This window comes from Pipistrellus kuhlii, unplaced genomic scaffold (genome assembly GCF_014108245.1).
Source record: "Pipistrellus kuhlii isolate mPipKuh1 unplaced genomic scaffold, mPipKuh1.p scaffold_m20_p_9, whole genome shotgun sequence".
NCBI classification, from domain to species: Eukaryota; Metazoa; Chordata; class Mammalia; order Chiroptera; family Vespertilionidae; genus Pipistrellus; species Pipistrellus kuhlii.
Window position 1 is genome coordinate 22,078,886 of NW_023425595.1, and position 16,491 is coordinate 22,095,376.

Genomic DNA, 16,491 nt, shown 5'->3' on the forward strand with positions numbered 1-16,491 from the left:
CATTTTTCTCAGTCTGTTGAGATTTTGCCTTCAGGTATATTCTGTTTTGCTCAAGAAAATTTTTATAAAATTCTCTACGGTTTGGACATTCTTACATGACAGATGTCAGTGGGAGAAGGCAAAGGAGAAATAGCTGCCAGCTATGTTCTATTTGGTTTCAAATGATAGCAGCACCAGCATGCATTTTCTCCTGGGAGTCTGTTTCTGTTGTTTATACATGAGTCTTCACGTGCCCATTGCCAGGCAGATAAGATATGCTAAGAGAGTTCAGATTTTTGATACCTGGCAGTTTAAAAGCTACTCTTTCGAGATCTGAAGAAACACCAAACCCTTTTTCTCCTCCTCTTCCTCCTCCTCCTCCTCCTCCTCCTTCTCCTCCTCCTCCTCTTCCTCCTCCTTCTTTTTCTTCTTCTCTTCCTCCTCCTCCTCCTCCACCACCTCCTCCTTCTTCTTTTTGCTTATAAACAATAGAAATTTATTTATCACATTCCTAGAGGCAGGAAATCTTATGAGTACCAGCTTGGTTGGGCAAGGGTCCTTTTACAGATCTAGTGTTAGGGGCAGAATAGAATAGCTACAATTATAAGAAATATGAATCATGCTCTGTTAACTGTGATTTTTCTGTTCTGATTAGACAAAACATATTCTAACCTGGCTGCGAGTTATATGCCCTGGGACATGGGAGCTAACATTGGAATGCAGTCCAATCTCCTTTCCTGAGAACTGCCTACCATCATGGAATGATTTATAACCTTGCGGCTGAAACAATCTAGTCCCAGAGGCACCCTCCAGCCTGTCCTTTGCAACCCTCAGCCCCTATGGCCTGTAATCTGGTGGTGGTGGTGGTGGGGCAGAGGTGCCCGCCCTCTACAACCTTCCCAACCTGCTGCCTTGCCTGTGACCTATAACGATTACGCCATGCCTACTTTTCCATGCCTGTATTTCTTACTTTCCCACAAATCTTTGTCCTTCTATCCAATATAAGCAGCTGGCATATGGGAAGGACAGAGCAGATTTTTGTGGATGACCTGCTGCTCTCCCATACTGCCAGCAGTATTGGAATAAATGCTCATATATGATTCAAACCACCTCTGCTTAATTGGCTCAAGCAGTGACAGGCAGCCCGGACCCCTGGGTTGTCTGATTACATCATCTGGCAACTCTGGTGGGACACAAGTGGGGAGTCCTCTTGGGTGACTACTGGGGATCCACTTGGTGCCTGGACTGCGGTTTCCCAGAGCTGAGGCATGGACTCTTCATTTTCAGCACTGCCAGGAATTTTCCTGTTTTGAGTCCCAGCAATCCCCATCATTTTACCTAAGAACTAGGTTGAGCCAAGCACTCTGTAATTCTGTAACAGGGAAGTCAGTTGTCTGTTACCACCCTCCATCCCACTTCACCCTCAGTCTCATGAGCCTGATCAGTTCCTAGTTGCAAATGGCCTCTCCTTGCCTTGGCCCCACACCTGAGCCTGATCTGCTCAGGGTTGAGACAACATTATCTGGCTGTGCACGGTAAGGTCTGGCTCTGCACGGTAAGCCACAGATGGTTGTCTATCTGTTATGTGCACTTGTAAATACTGTACATTAGGGTGCTTTTTGCCTGGTGTAATTTTGCCTGTAATCTTGCTTAAATTGTTCAAGGATGGGTGCTGGTTACTCAATCCAAAAAGACACTCCATTGGAATGGATCTTGTGGGGTTGGGTAATTGGCTGAAACAATCTAATCCCAGAGGCACCTACCCGCCACCCTGCATTACCTGTAACCTGTAACCATTATACCTTGTCCATTTTCCCATTCCTGTAATCTTACTTTCCCATGTAATCTTTGCTTTCCTACCCATATAAGCAGCTGGCTTATAGGAAGGGGCAGAACAGATTTTTGTGGATGACCTGTTGCTCTCCCATACTGTCTGCAATACTGGAATAAATGCTCATATATGATTCAACCCGTCTCTGATTAATTGGCTCAAGCAGTGCTGTAATGACTGAAACAACCAGTCGCTATGATGCCCAGTGTAGCCAGCCAACTGCCCCATCAGAGGGTGGGGCTGCCGGCCAATCCCCTCTCCCCCCCTCCCCACCAGCCCCACTCTTGATCAAACCCCCCCCCCCCCCCATAGGAGGCAGGGTGGCCAGCCAACCTTATCTAGCCCCACCCCTGGCTGGTCCCGCCCCCAATGGACCCCACCACCATGATGACCAGCAGCCCCCCCCCCCCCAATAGGGGGTGGGGTCCACTGGCCAATCGCCTAGGCCCCTTCCCCCAGCTGTCAGGCCTTGACTGGGTCCTGATTGAGGCAGGACAGCCAGTCTCCTACCATCTCCTCTCCTACTTCCCCCCTCCCCCACAGGCCCAGCCCCAATCTGCCCCAATGGGGACCGGGCAGGCTGGACCCCACCCGTGTAGGAATTGGTGCACTGGGCCTCTAGTAAGTAAATAATGAAAGTGGAACCACCAAGGAACTCACTCAAGCAAGGGTCCTCTGCTGTTGCAACCCAGGGAAAATATTTCTCCTAAGAAAATTTTAAGAAAAATACAAGTAAGTCAAAATTAATCTTCCCCCAAGATACAGTGTTCTCTCAAAGTCTCTTCCTTCTTTTCTGAAGGTACACTCTGTTCTGGAGCAGAAGCTAGGACACCAGTTCCAAGATAAATGGGGTTCCCCCTCTCCATTTAATCTTATGAAAGAGCTGCCAATTCTCAAAATTCCTCCTTTGATGAGAAGATAAAGTCGAACAATGCTGTGAAACTAAGGGAATTCCTAAGGGACATTCCTCTAGGGTGTGTAAAGCCTGCTTGGAAGTGTGTGTGCTTAGAGGGGGTTGGACAGTTAGGAATAGGAAGGGTGGTGGGACTGGAGTTGGTAGTCAGTTGCTTCTAAACTTTTCGCAGAATAACAACTCGATCCAATCTCATCTCCTGGGAGGTGTAGGCACAGCTATTACAGCAATTAGAGAACTGCATCCACTTCAAATCCTCAAATCCTCCCGGCTCCCCAACCGCCCCTCAAGAAAGAAAGAAAGAAAAAAAATTAGATTTCTTTCCTATTATGTGTTGGAGATAAGCTTCTCCTTATAGACTTCTCACAAATTTAGGGGGGGGGGGGGCGCTCAAACCACTGTACCACATTAGATTGTGAATATCTGGAAGGAGCAAACACCTTTCTCTTACGGTTTAAGGGAAATATCTTGTAAAAATGCTATGGATTGAAGTTAGTACCCAATTTGAATCGTGTCCCCCGTCTCATCATCTGTACATGTGGATAAGTTTCCTACCTGCTGGACATGGTTATGTAAATTTTGTCATCTAACATTTGAGGGCACACCGCTTTAGACGCATTCTCTCATTCAGTGGTCATAAGAAAGGTATTCTGGAGATTGTATGTGAAGATAGTTGGTTACGTAGAAAAGAAACCACTGGCTGGGACTTACTGGGCTTCTTATCTTTACCCGGCTGTGGTGAGGATTAAATGAGCACTTTATTGGCCCCCTAACCACACACCCTACCAGCACCCGCTCCGCCGTGAGAAATCAGTAAGTGTTATCTGGTCTGTTCCTTTCAGTCTTCCGACCGCAAACTAATCTCGGCGCGGCCCGGGGTGGAGACCGCGAATCCCGCAGCCGCCGGGACGGAGAACCAGCACGGAGTCCCCGAGAGGGCGCGGACACAACCGAGCACGTCCGCGGCTGGCGGGGCTTTGGAGGCCCGGCCAGAGTCCGCGGAGGCCCCGCTCCGCTCTCTGGGGCCGAGGCGCGAGGCGTCCAGAGTTCGCGCCACATTCCCGGGTGGAAAAGCCAGACCCAGGCTCCCACTCTCCGCGCTGGCACCTCGCAGGACGCGCCCAAGCCCCGCCCCGCTGCCTCAGGTAGGCCGTCCGCACCAGCCAATCCGCAAAGCCGCCCGACCGGAAGTGACGTTTATGCTCGGCTGGCCGCGGAGTCCGCCGAAGCTTTCCGCGGCGGCTGAGGCAGCTGAGCGGAAAATGGCTCGGATAGTGGCTGCGGAGGCTCGGGTTGTGGTGGAAACGGAGGCTCAGGCAGCGTGAGGTGAGGAGCGGCGGGGGCGGCGGGGGCTGGTGCCTGGGTGGAACCCAGCTCCGCCAGGGCGGCGAGGCCCCCCCACCGGGGATTCCGGGATGGAAGGGTCCCTGCCGCGGCCGCCGGTCCCGCGGCTGCCCGCCTCTTGACCCTCCATCCCGCCCTCTGGACGCTGCCCCAGCCCGACTCACCTCCCTCCGGGCCTGGCTTCCACCCGGGCCATCGCCGACTGCCCCGCCGAAGGTGCGAGGGGCCTGCGCCCCTCCCAGGCCCTCTGATCGGGACCTGGGGCGGGGGGCTGGGAGTTAGGTTAGCCCCAAAGGGAAGGAAAGGCCGCCCCTTGTCCCTGGGGACCGGGCTGGAGTGTCTGTGGTTTTCCTCAACGAAATGTGAAGTGGTTGAGCCTTGCGACTTGTGTATTAATTACACTTCTCGCTTTATGTTCTCTCCCCTCTCCCCCTTTTCACCTTGTTGTCCCTCCCACCTCGGGCTTTGAGGGCTAAGGATTCTTCTTTTTTTTTTTTTTTACCCCACTTCCCCGAGATTGCCCCCCCCCCCCCCCTTTTTTTTCTTTTTCCTTTTTGCGCGAAACCACTTGCTTGGGGGAAGACTGTTTATTTCAGTGTGTATTTAGCGCATCGTCTTTCTGGGAGGGCGGGCCGACGAACTTCCTGAGTGACGGAGGAACAATAAATAATTGAAGGGGGAGTGGGGAAGCGGCACATACTTATTTCCCTCACTTCATGGTTTGGCTTTAAGAGGAGGTTCTCTGGCTGTGGAATTCTTTTCGGAAGTGGCGAGCTGGGCTTGAGAAGGGAAATGAGGAAGGAAGTAAACTGAGCGAGGAGGAAAGTCTGGAGATAAGGAGCGTGGAAGAGTCTGCGGTAGTTCTTTCCCTGGAGTCTCCTGAGAGAAGGGGAGGCTGCAATTATATTTTTATTTGTAACCGTGGGCGTTGAGGGTCAGGAAAAGAGGCCTTCCTCTTTGAACCAGATTACCTATTAAAGAGATAGCCTGAAATCTTTCCAGGCGGTGTTAGGCAATTGGGAAGATTATTATTATTATTAATATTATTTATTTATTATTTATTTACTTACTTATTTAACAAATCGGGAGCATCCAAGCCATAGGTGAGAAGAGATTCAGACAAAAGAAAGCTGTTGGAAGAGGGGCGAAGACAGTTTAAAGGGGGAAGGCTGCACGTGAGGAGGTCCCGGAACACCGATTCCAGGAGAAGCTGTACCTTTGCCTCCTTGACTTGTGGCCAGGCCTCCCGAGGAGAGACTTAGCAGCTCTGCCGTAGCAGTTGAGGTTGGTGCTCTTATTCCTGGTGGCAAATTAGACCGAAGCGCCTTAGTTGAGGTCATTGAGCACTGAAAAGCATTATGACTGAATGAAAATAGAAATTTTATTAGCTAACTCAAACTTAATTCGAAAGTGATTTTTATGTCGGTACAAAGCACATACAGAGATTCCACAAGTTATTTTTTTGCCTAAGTTAACAGATTCTAGAGTAATTTTTTAAATGAAAATCTCTGAATCTCTGTTGCTATTTGTATGGTGCTTGCCATTTTTCTTGGCAAGCAATAGATTTTAATGTTTTCAACCATAAGTTTCACAGTTTTTTCTTCTGTTTTATAGAATATGAAAGTTGGCACGCTTGCAATTAGGAATTTTAGAAACTATTATGTAATTAGCTGTCTATTAACATATGATTGTTTCTCCCTTCAGCCATCAATGGTTCCAGAATTTTAAATTAATTGAAGATGGTAGTATCAGTTCCCAGGTGTAGGAATCTTTCTTTCATCTTGCACAATATTCTTACTTAATAAGCTCATTCAGTAAGCGAACTTATACCTAATGAGGGTGTTGGATTTCCCAAGAGCTCAGACTTCTTATCAGAGCATCAGACCAAACTTTTCAGAGCAGTAGTGCAGAGCATTTTTTTAATGCTTTATAACTTGCCTTGTTTTGATAATACAAATTAACCATTTTATTATAAATTTGCCATATTCTAAAAAGCACTTAAGACAAGTAAATGATAAAGGTGAATGTGTTAGTGCTGTGCATTCATATAGTACATGTTTTGATTTGTTAGCAGTAGGGCTGAAACTACTCTGTGAAAGATCTTATTGTTTTCAGGGGCCCTTTAAGGGTGCCTGGCACTCCAGTGGTTCCAGGGATAGAAAAATGAATGAGACAGTGCTCGTTCTCAAGTTCTCTAGTTTATCTGGGGGAGACAAACACCCAAATTATAACACTATGGTTTTAAGGACAGTAGTAGACCCAAGCAGTACTACTAAAAAGGATATGATCACCTGACTGGGAGATGGAGATGGACTGAGTACATTCTTTGTAAGTGTACATTTTACACTTACAACACATTTCATCTGGGACCATCCACATTTCAAACACTCAATAGTTGCACATGGTTCATAGCTATCATATTGGACAGTGCAGATCTAAAGTATAAAAATTCTGCTTTTCTATTTTAGATTCCTGCTTGAAAAGCAAAATGTGAAAGTCATTTCTAATTTGTAATCATTTTGATAGTATTCATCCATGATGCTTTTTTTTATTGGCATTGTGGTCATATTTGGAAATGATATTGCTGTAGGGTGTCTTTCAGGTTGTTCATATGGAACTAGAAGAAACTGTTTACCTTGTCTCTGTGAAGGAGTCACATTTTTTATATCTTTATTTTGTGCCTTTATATTTTGTATCTGTTCTTTACAACATGTGATGGATTCAAAATACAATAGGAGTGTACACATGGACATTTTAGGCAGTTAAGGAGATATATGTAATTTAAACGACCTTTTAGTCCAGCTAGCCCAGTGTTTGAGCTTCAATCCATGAACCAGGAGGTCACTTGGGTTTGATTCCCTGATCAAGGCATATGCCTAGATTGCATGATTTACCCACAGTTGAGGGCTTAAAGGAGGCAGCTAACAGATGTTTCTCTCTCATGGATGTTTCTATCCCTCTCCCTTTATCTCTAAAATCAATTAAAAACACCACCCACATATTAAAAAAAAAAAAACACCTTCCATATGTCTTAAAATTTTAAGTTCAGCTATTTAGTTATAAAAGGGAGTGAGATTTTTAAACATTCTTGATTTTTATTAATTTGAAGGCTTAGCAAGTATTTCTTTTTTAAGCATTTACATAAGATACTATATAATTAGCATCCTTACTCTTAAGCATATATATTAGTATTATATATTACAACAGTTCAATTATTTATGTAAATAATGTACAATGTTGATACACTTAATTTACTAATCATTGAGTTTGGTTTAAAAAGCACACACACAAAACACCAGAGCCTTATGTTAAACAAGTACCTATGACTAACAGTGATAAAGTAAATAATATCCTGGTATTTTTATTGATTACTGATTATAACTTATCTGATGCGTTTTACCTTCACAGACTTTATTTTCTGTGAGTAAACAAGGCAAGTCTTTTACAATTATTTTTTTTAAATTTTTATTGATTTCAGAGAAGAAAAGAGAGGGAGGGGGAGATAGAAACATCAGTGATGAGAGAGAATCATTGATTGGCTGTCTCCTGCACACCCCCTATTGGGGATCGAGCCTGCAACCTGGGCATGTGCCCTGACCAGGAATGGAACCATTACCTCCTGGTTCATAGGCCGATGCTCAACCACTGAGATGTATCAGCTGGGCTTTTTTCTTTTTATATCTTTTATTGATTTCAGAGAGTAAAGGAAAGAGATAGAGAGAAACTTCAATGATGAGAGAGAATCATTGATTGGCTGCCTCCTGCACGCCCCCCACTGAGGGGAGAGGGGTTGAGCCCACAACCCGGGCATGTGCCCTTGGCCAGAATTGAACCTGGGACCTTTTAGTCCGCTAGCCAAGGCTCTATCCACTGAGCCAGACCGGTGAGGGCCCAGCTGGGCTTTTTTCTCATTTTGTTAAAGAGGAAAACGAGGCCCAGTGAGGTTGTAACTATTTAGCATAATACATTAGAGGCACTGCTTAAACACTGTCTTACAATATTTTTTTCAGTGCATCTCTTCATATACTGTAGTACTTCATTGTTTAGTTGCATAGCACTTACCAGATTTTGAAATGTATAAAATAATGGATACTTCCTACCTTTTGGGAGTTTATATTCCACTTAGAAGAGACCATCTACAAGTAGTTATAAAAACTTTTTAATGGGAAACAAAAACTATAAAGGGATAGTATGGGTACTTTTTAAAAAGATGAGAGTTAACGAGGCAAGATTTTTTTAATAACGAATTTAGATTTTTTTAAACATATATTTTTATTGATTTTAGAGAGGAAGGGAGGGAGATAAAAACATCAATGATGAGCCAAAACCGGTTTGGCTCAGTGGTAGAGCGTCGGTCTGCTGACTGAGGAGTCCCGGGTTCGATTCCGGTCAAGAGCATGTGCCTTGGTTGCGGGCACATCCCCGGTGGGGGGTGTGCAGGAGGCGGCTGGTCGATGACTCTCTCTCATCGATGTTTCTAGCTCTCTACCTCTCTCCCTTCCTCTCTATAAAATAGCAATAAAATATATTTTAAAAAAAAAAAAAACATCAATGATGAGAGACAATTATTGATTAGCTGCCTTGAGCCTGCAACTCAGGCATGTGCCCTGACCAGGAATGGAACTGTGCCCTCCTGATTTTTAGTTTGAGGCTCAACCACTAAGCCATGGTGGCTCTGACAAGAATTTAGGTCCTAAAGGGTTGATGTAGGAAAAGGTGATGAAGTGTCAAGGACAGAGTTATTTCAATGCACAGAGAACAACTTGGGGGGAAATTTAGATAAGAGGAAATAAATAAGGAAGGATATGCAAGCTTTATTTGAAAAGATAAGGACAGGACATAGGTGAGGTAAGAGATGAGAATAAATAGACATCTGCTATAAAAAATTTAGAGGCCAATGGCACGATTTTATATTATCTGGATGATTAGGGAAATCTTAGCACAGGCTTTGAACTCGTGGCTTGAGTAGTATGGAAGACACGGTTAAGAGGACTAAAGGAGAGATCAGTGACTATAAATGAGAAGCAGAGTGTTGCTTGCTCCTATTGTGAAATAAGTAGGGATTTGATAAGGAATTTAGTTGTGAGAAGAGAAAGGAATAGTAGAGTTAAGAAAATTGGTTTATATTTTGCAGTACTGAAGCAGGCTCTTTAAAAAAAAGTATTTTCCTATAAAAACAAAAATTGGCAGTTTGCCTTCAGAAAATAACAGAAGAAAGCAGGACGATATTAAGTATTGTTACAGTTCTGCTGTGGAATGAGAGGAAAAAGCAAAGACAAAAATCCTTTCAAGATAAAAGGGTGCAGAGAGAGGACAATAGAGAGCAATCAGTGCAGGTACTTACATTCTGGTGAGGTGTTGGGGGAGAGGGGGTGGGGAGACATGGATGTTGATGGGGGAGATAGACAGACTTAGGAAAATACCTGTCTAATTAGGGGACAGGAAAACACTTTTTTAAATGTTCTATTTGCAGCTTTGGTAATTATGTGAAGCCCGCATCTTTCTCCCCCTCCCCCCAAAAGATAAGCACTAAAGGAAATCTAATTAAACCAGTCAACAAAACCATATTGCTATGAATGGCCATAGCCAAATTGATTTATTAAGTTACTTTATATGTGTTTCTAATGTAATTTATAACTGTTCTGACTCCTCTTTTTAGTTTAGTGTGTGTATTTTATTTTTTTTTAGATCATAGTGCATGACTTTCATGCACCGTGCCTCTAGTTATATATATAATTTTATTTAACCACACAACACAATGGCATGTGATCTGTTTACAGGTGTGAAAACTAAGACAAAGGCAGATAAAGTAGCTTGCATAAGATTACACAGAAGGAAGTGTGATATTTGAGCTTGGGTCCATAATTTTCTCTTATCACTGTTCTACAAAACTAGCAATTTCATGCAGTTGGTATGTGAAATCAAGATTTTGTTAACCATAGAAATTAATGGAATTTGGGGGCAAAATTCCAGAAGTGTTCGTATCAGTTTTTCATTATTATTATTATTATTCTCTATTTGGGGTTTCTCAGTTGCTACTCAGTTTTATTTCTTCCTATCTTAATTCAAGTTGGAATGGAGGCACATACCATAGGACCTAGCACAAAAGGTTTGTTACTTATCATGTTGGAATTGGGTGATGTTAGAGTGTATTTAGTTATTCATGTTAAATGAATGAACAATAAAGTAGTCCAAAGTTCAGCAATTATCTCCACAAAGCAGTACTACTTGGGTTGCTGAGTTAGAATGAAAACTACTTTGTCAGTAAAATGTCTTTCAACAGGAACCTCTTGCTGTGACTGTATCTCCCCTTTCCTTGTCCCACTCCTAAACATATACACATGTATAGATATAGAAAGTTATTCTGGATTAATGCCCTGGTTATGAATATTTTATGTGTGGAATGTTGCTTCAAAGGGTTGAAGGTAGTATAATGACTGTCAGTGCTAATTAGACAACAGTGTAGCTATTGCTTTTTCTCAAAAAGGGAGAATCAAGCCCTTTATTAATTGTTTGTAGTATTTGGGCAATGCATAATTTTATGTGTGGTGTGGAGGTTAAAGAAGGCAGAAATCACGCTAGACTCATCCATTTTTAACTTGTGAAAAAACTGAGAAGCCTCTTATGTCCAGCTTATGGTTTCAATTTCATTTTTTCCCTAATAGAGAAAATCCTGCTATCACTTATTTATCAGGTGTTGTTTTTTTTTTAATAGTAAAGCTTGCCAGTGATAAAATATTTGAAAGTCTTTTAAAGTTTAGATAATGAAAGGTAAACATACTTTCCACCATTGGCTTTTCCCCACTGCCAGTCATCCATTGTTTTCTTACCTTTATCACTTCAGTGTCCTAAGGTATCGCTTTCTTTACAAGTGTTTTCATCTGTGCTTCGGATTCCGTTATTTACCAAACCAGAATCTGAACTAGTATTTATGTCCTACTATTATACCTTTTAGTCTTTGTTCCCTGAATCCTTCTCTTCAACCTACCATGTGTTGAAGTTCTTTCCCACTTTGTTTAAGAATATTTTAAAAAATATATTTTATTGATTTTTTACAGAGAGGAAGGGAGAGAGATAGTTAGAAACATCTATGTTTGAGAGAAACATTAATCAGCTGCCTCCTGCACACCCCCTACTGGGGATGTGCCCGCAACCAAGGTACATGCCCTTGACCGGAATCGAATATGGGACCTTTCATTCCACAGGCTGATGCTCTGTCCACTGAGACAAACTGGTTTCGGCTGTTTAAAAATATTTTTATTGATTTCAGAGCAGAAGGGAGAGAGAGATATAGAAACATCAATGATGAGAGAGTCATCGATAGACTGCCTCCTGCCACCTCACACTGGTGATCAAGCCTGCAACCTGGGCGTGTGCCCTGACTGGGAATTGAAACGTGACCTTCGGGTTCATAGGTCTACACTCAACCACTGAGCCATATCTGCTGGGTATTTCCCACTTTAAGCAGTCATTTCTGACACTTCTTCCACTCTACTTGACCAAAAAGGATAATGTGTCTCTGAAAACCAATTCTGAGAATATTCACAAATGATTGTCCTGTCTGAGAGAAAGAAAGTAATGGTTTATTATTTGATATAGGTAAGATGACTTCCAAATACTTTATATATGTGTGTAAATATATATATATTTTACTTTTTACAGAGAGGAAGGGAGAGAGATAGAGAGCTAGAAACGTCGATGAGAGAAACATCGTTGATGAGAGAGAAACATCGACCAACTGCCTCTTGCACACCCCCTACCGGGGATGTGCCCGCAATCAACGTACACCCCCCTGACCGGAATCGAACCTAGGACCTTTCAGTCCACAGACCAACCCTCTACCACTGAGCCAAACTGGTTTCAGCAGATGGGCTTTATTTTTTTAGGCTTTAACATCAATGAGAGAACATCACTGATTGGCTGCCTCCTGCATGCCCCCTACTGGGGATCAAGCCCACAGTCTGAACATGTGCCCTGACTGGGAATTCAACCAGTGATCTTTGACACTCAATCACTGAGCTACACTGGCCAGGCTGAGTATGTTCTTTTGTTTCAGAATTTGAACTTCTTTGTTAAAGAATTGATGTCTTAAGTCCTCTAGTTGTTGGTGCATTCATTCAAGAACTTTGGCAGGTTTGTGAGTAGAGGATGAATAAAATAAGAATTCATGCCCTCAATGAAATTATAAACTTGCTAGTCATCTGGTAATAAAAAAAAATTAACCAGTAAGTTGATACATGTTATAACTAACTAGCAGTAATAACTATGTAATGGTAGAATTAAAAGAAACAACAAAATCTATTAGTGCATATAGATTAAGGAAGAAACTTGATATTTATAATGAATAAGGTATGTTTAGACACTTAATGATTCTCTAGGTAACTGTTAATATTAAAATATATCATAGTGAATTAGAACTGCCTGAATTTGAGTCCTGATTTCACCACTAGCTGCTATGAACTTGGGCAGATTATATAACTTGTGTGCTTAAGTTTCATTTGCATACTTGGGATAATAATAATAGCTACTTAATAGAATTTGTGAGGATTAAATTAGTTAATATGATGCTTAAAACAATATTTGGCCTGAGGTATATGTTTACTACAAATTTTTTTTTAAATACCTAAGGAATTTTTTTTTTTGAGAGAAAGAGAGAGAGAGAGAGAAAGTGGAAGAGATAGGGAAAGACAGAGAAATATTGATGTGAGAGAAACACATTGCCTTGTGGCCTCCTGCACAAGCCCTGGGCCTAGGCTGAGCCTGCAACTGAGGTATGTGCCCTTGACCATAATCAAACCTGGGACTCTTTGGTCCATAGATGGACTCTATCCACTTGAGCCAAACTGGCTAGGGTGCTACAATTTTAATAAATACTTTTCATAGTTATTATAGTCTTCATAAATTTATTTTTAGTGGTGGCATAATATTCAATTCCAGGGAGGTACAAAGATTTATTTTTTCTTTCATTGTAGACAAGATAGATTTGTATTGTTGAACTTAAATAATTGTTTCTCCATATTCTTAGATGTTTGTTTGCTTTTTAATTTTAAGATGGGAGAGTATTTAGATGGATAGCAGGGCTGGCTTGCTTTATTTTTTTCCTGAGATTTAAATTTAAATTCTAAATGAATGTCTACCACAGAAGAAGCCAAGAGCTTTTAAACTAATTCTTTTGGTATCCAAAGTTTAACTGAATAGCTTAATTGCCTCTTTTGAAGAATTTAAAGTAGCTATGGCCTTGAGTTCATTACTGGGTTACTTTATGTTGGGAAATTTTTGGCAGATGGCATACAGTCATCATTCAAACACTACTTATATTGTCTTTCCCAGTTTGAGTTAGGAGAACATTAGCATTGACATTTTCATTTTGAATTAGCATGCAGGAAATTATTCCCTGCTAAATGTTTGTCATCAGATGAAGTTTCATTTTTAAAAATTAATGGAGCATGTCAGTATAGCAGCTCCAGGAAAATAGCTGAAGCACAGAATTACTTTTGGACAATTTTTAAAGTCCTTTTTACCACTTAAGTATTCATATGGAAAACTAAAGTATAGTAATTTAGCTGCTAATAGATCACTATCACTGAGTTGAATTTGCTTTAGAATATACTTACTTTTGCATACTATTTTGTATACTTTAGCACACTATATTGGGTTGGAACCAGGGATTGAGCAAGCAAATGAATTGATAATGTGAAACACCACATTCATTATTAAAATATATTTCAGACTATTTTATACTTTTGTTAGTAAATGAGCAATAACACTAATTTGAAATACTTGCAATAAGTATATGTTCTCCATCGAATAAACTGTATCTCAAACTCACTTAAAAAAATCCACATCCCATTTCAGAACTATGTAATATTATTATCAAATATGGGAGCCAGGAGAATACTTAAATAACAGCGTCATTATGCTTGTGAAAGATGAATCTTTATCTCTTTGTAAATTGTTAATTTGTTCTTATCCACCTGATTTTGTGTGTGTGTGTGTGGGGGGGGAATAGGCAATGTGTTGTGGTGTTCAGTAACAGGCAATTTACACTTGACTCATTTTTACAATAAAGCCTCCATACTCTTGTTTTATCTGAAATTCCTTTTTCAATACTTTTCATCAGTCCTATTCCCTCCTGTTAACACATATTCATTAAATTTAGTTCCAAATTTATTAAGCAAGGTGATTTTAAATGTTGTAGGGAAGAAAAACATGAGCAAAGTAGGCCTCTGTACCTCAGAAGCATATTTTAGTCAGTTAGGTGAACATGCATATTACAGATTCTGTGTTAATAAAGATATTTTTGGTTATCATGGCAGAAAGTAATTTTAAAGTAGCTAAAGCAAAGAGTTATTGCCTCACATAAATGAAAAGACTGGCCTTGAACATGGGTTAGATCCATATACTTAATGTAATATCCAGAATCTGCCTCAATTATCTTTGCTCTCTTCTGGCTTGGATACACATTCTCAGGTAGCATCTCCTCAAGTGGAGGCAAAGATAGTGACAGCAGTGTTAGGCTTACACCCGTTCAGCTTAGCAACCTCAACGATGAGCTTCCTGTACAAAGTTTCAGAAGTCCTGGGTTTAACTCTGACTGGCTAGTCTTGGATCCTCTGGAGTGGTTGGGGTGTAAGTATGGTCCAGCCCTATTCAAACTAGATGGAATAAAAAGGAGATAAGTAGTTTCCAAAAAGGACATTATAGATATCACTACCAGAAGAAAGGATGCCAAGCAGGCAAAAGCAGCATAAAGTCTGCAAAATAAAGATTTGAGTTACTAGTAAAAAGATGAATTCTGCATTAAGAAAAGCTTCAGGCAAAAAGCTATACTTGAATTGGGCCCTAAAGGACAAGTAGATTTTTTTCTAAGACAGAATGAGTAAAGAAAGGACTTATTTGAGAAGTTGGGCCCTGAAAGGAGAAAATGGAAATGGAAGCTACTGGAGTCTAAAAGAGAATGTTGAGAAAATTTCCCCTCAGTATGGAGAAAATTTGAACACTTTCATGGCAGAGGAGCAGAAAAGCAAGTAAAGGAGAAATTAATAATGCAAAGGAGGCAATCATAAAGAAGTAGGGAATTTAGTGGGATTAAGGATAAAGAAAGGGAGCAGCTTTAGAAAGGAAAAGGGAACTGTTCATTCTCTGAATTGTAAAGGGAAGGTAGTGGTGGTAGCTGTCCTGGTTAAAACAGGAATTTATTGTTAAATAGGTAAGTAACTTTAGTTTTGTGTTCTAAAAGTAAAAATAAAAGGTTTATCAGTTTTTATTGCTGTGTAGCAAACCATTGCAAAATGATATTGTGGGTTAGCAGTTAGGCTGGAACTTAGGCTGGGTGGTTTCTTTTGCTGGTCATGCATGTGGGTCACTCATGTGGGTGTGGTCATTTGGACTATGGATGGATGGTCTAAGAGGGTGACTTCACTCACATGTTTGGTGGTCAGTGCTGGTTATTGCCTGGGCCTCTCTTTCCTGGCTCTCATTCTTTATAAGTATTCACATGGCAGTGGCTACACTCAAAAGAGGAAGAACTGAAGCACTGGCCTTTTATGACCCTAACTGAGAACTCCCACAGTGTCACTCATTTCTTTCATATTATCTTAGTCAAAGAAAGTCACAAAACCAGCTTAGATGAAGTAAAGAAGTAGACCCCACCTCCTTATGGGAGGAGCAGTAAAGTCACATTGCAAAGGGTAATGTATACTGGAATAGGAGGAATTTGTGTCTGTTCCCTCTGCACTCAGCATTTTACAATATTTGGGAAATATTCAATAATCTAGCTAAGTTGAAACAATTTCAAAGTGACTACCAGTATACCTACCACCTAGACTTTACTGATAACATTTTCCCTACTTCCCTTATCACATATTCATCTATTATCTCTCCATTAATCAATTCATCTTATTTTTTGATGCATTTCAAAGTAAATTGTAGATATTAATACTTTCCTCTAATTCAGTGGTTCTCAACCTTTTTAATGCCACGACCCTTTAACACAATTGCTCATGTTGTGATGACCCCCAACCATAAAATTATTTTCGTTGCTACTTCATAAATGTAATGTTGCTACTGTTAATGAATCATAATGTAAATATCTGTGTTTTCCAATGGTCTTAGACTCTTCCATTCTCAACCTTGTGACCCACAGGTTGAGAACCTCTAGCAGGGTTGCCTAAAACTATCGGAAAACATAAGATATTTACATTACGATTCATAACAGTAGCAACATTACAGTTGTGATGTAGCAACAAAAATAATTTTATGGTTGGGGGTCACCACAACATGAGGAACTGTAAAAGGGTTGTGGCATTAGAAAAGTTGAGAACCACTGTAATTACTTTGTGCATATTTAGCAAGAGTCAATATTTATGTTCAGTTTTTTTCTTTTGATAAAATATTTACATACAATGAAGTGTACAAATTTTAA

At 41.0% G+C, this 16,491-nt stretch overlaps 1 protein-coding gene across 3 annotated transcripts in view; it reads left to right on the forward strand.

The window, feature by feature from the left end:
• The first annotated feature begins 3,897 nt into the window (after positions 1–3,897).
• Positions 3,898–16,491, forward strand: part of PIK3C2A (phosphatidylinositol-4-phosphate 3-kinase catalytic subunit type 2 alpha) — a 79,636-nt gene continuing 67,042 nt past the window's right edge. For 2 of the 3 annotated variants that reach the window (XR_004986064.2, XM_036426314.2), the window contains exon 1: positions 3,898–4,049. The gene's annotated coding sequence lies outside the window, so the exon portion shown is untranslated. The remainder of the gene's footprint in view (positions 4,050–16,491) is intronic. The other variant, XM_045578037.1, reaches the window with a different exon arrangement.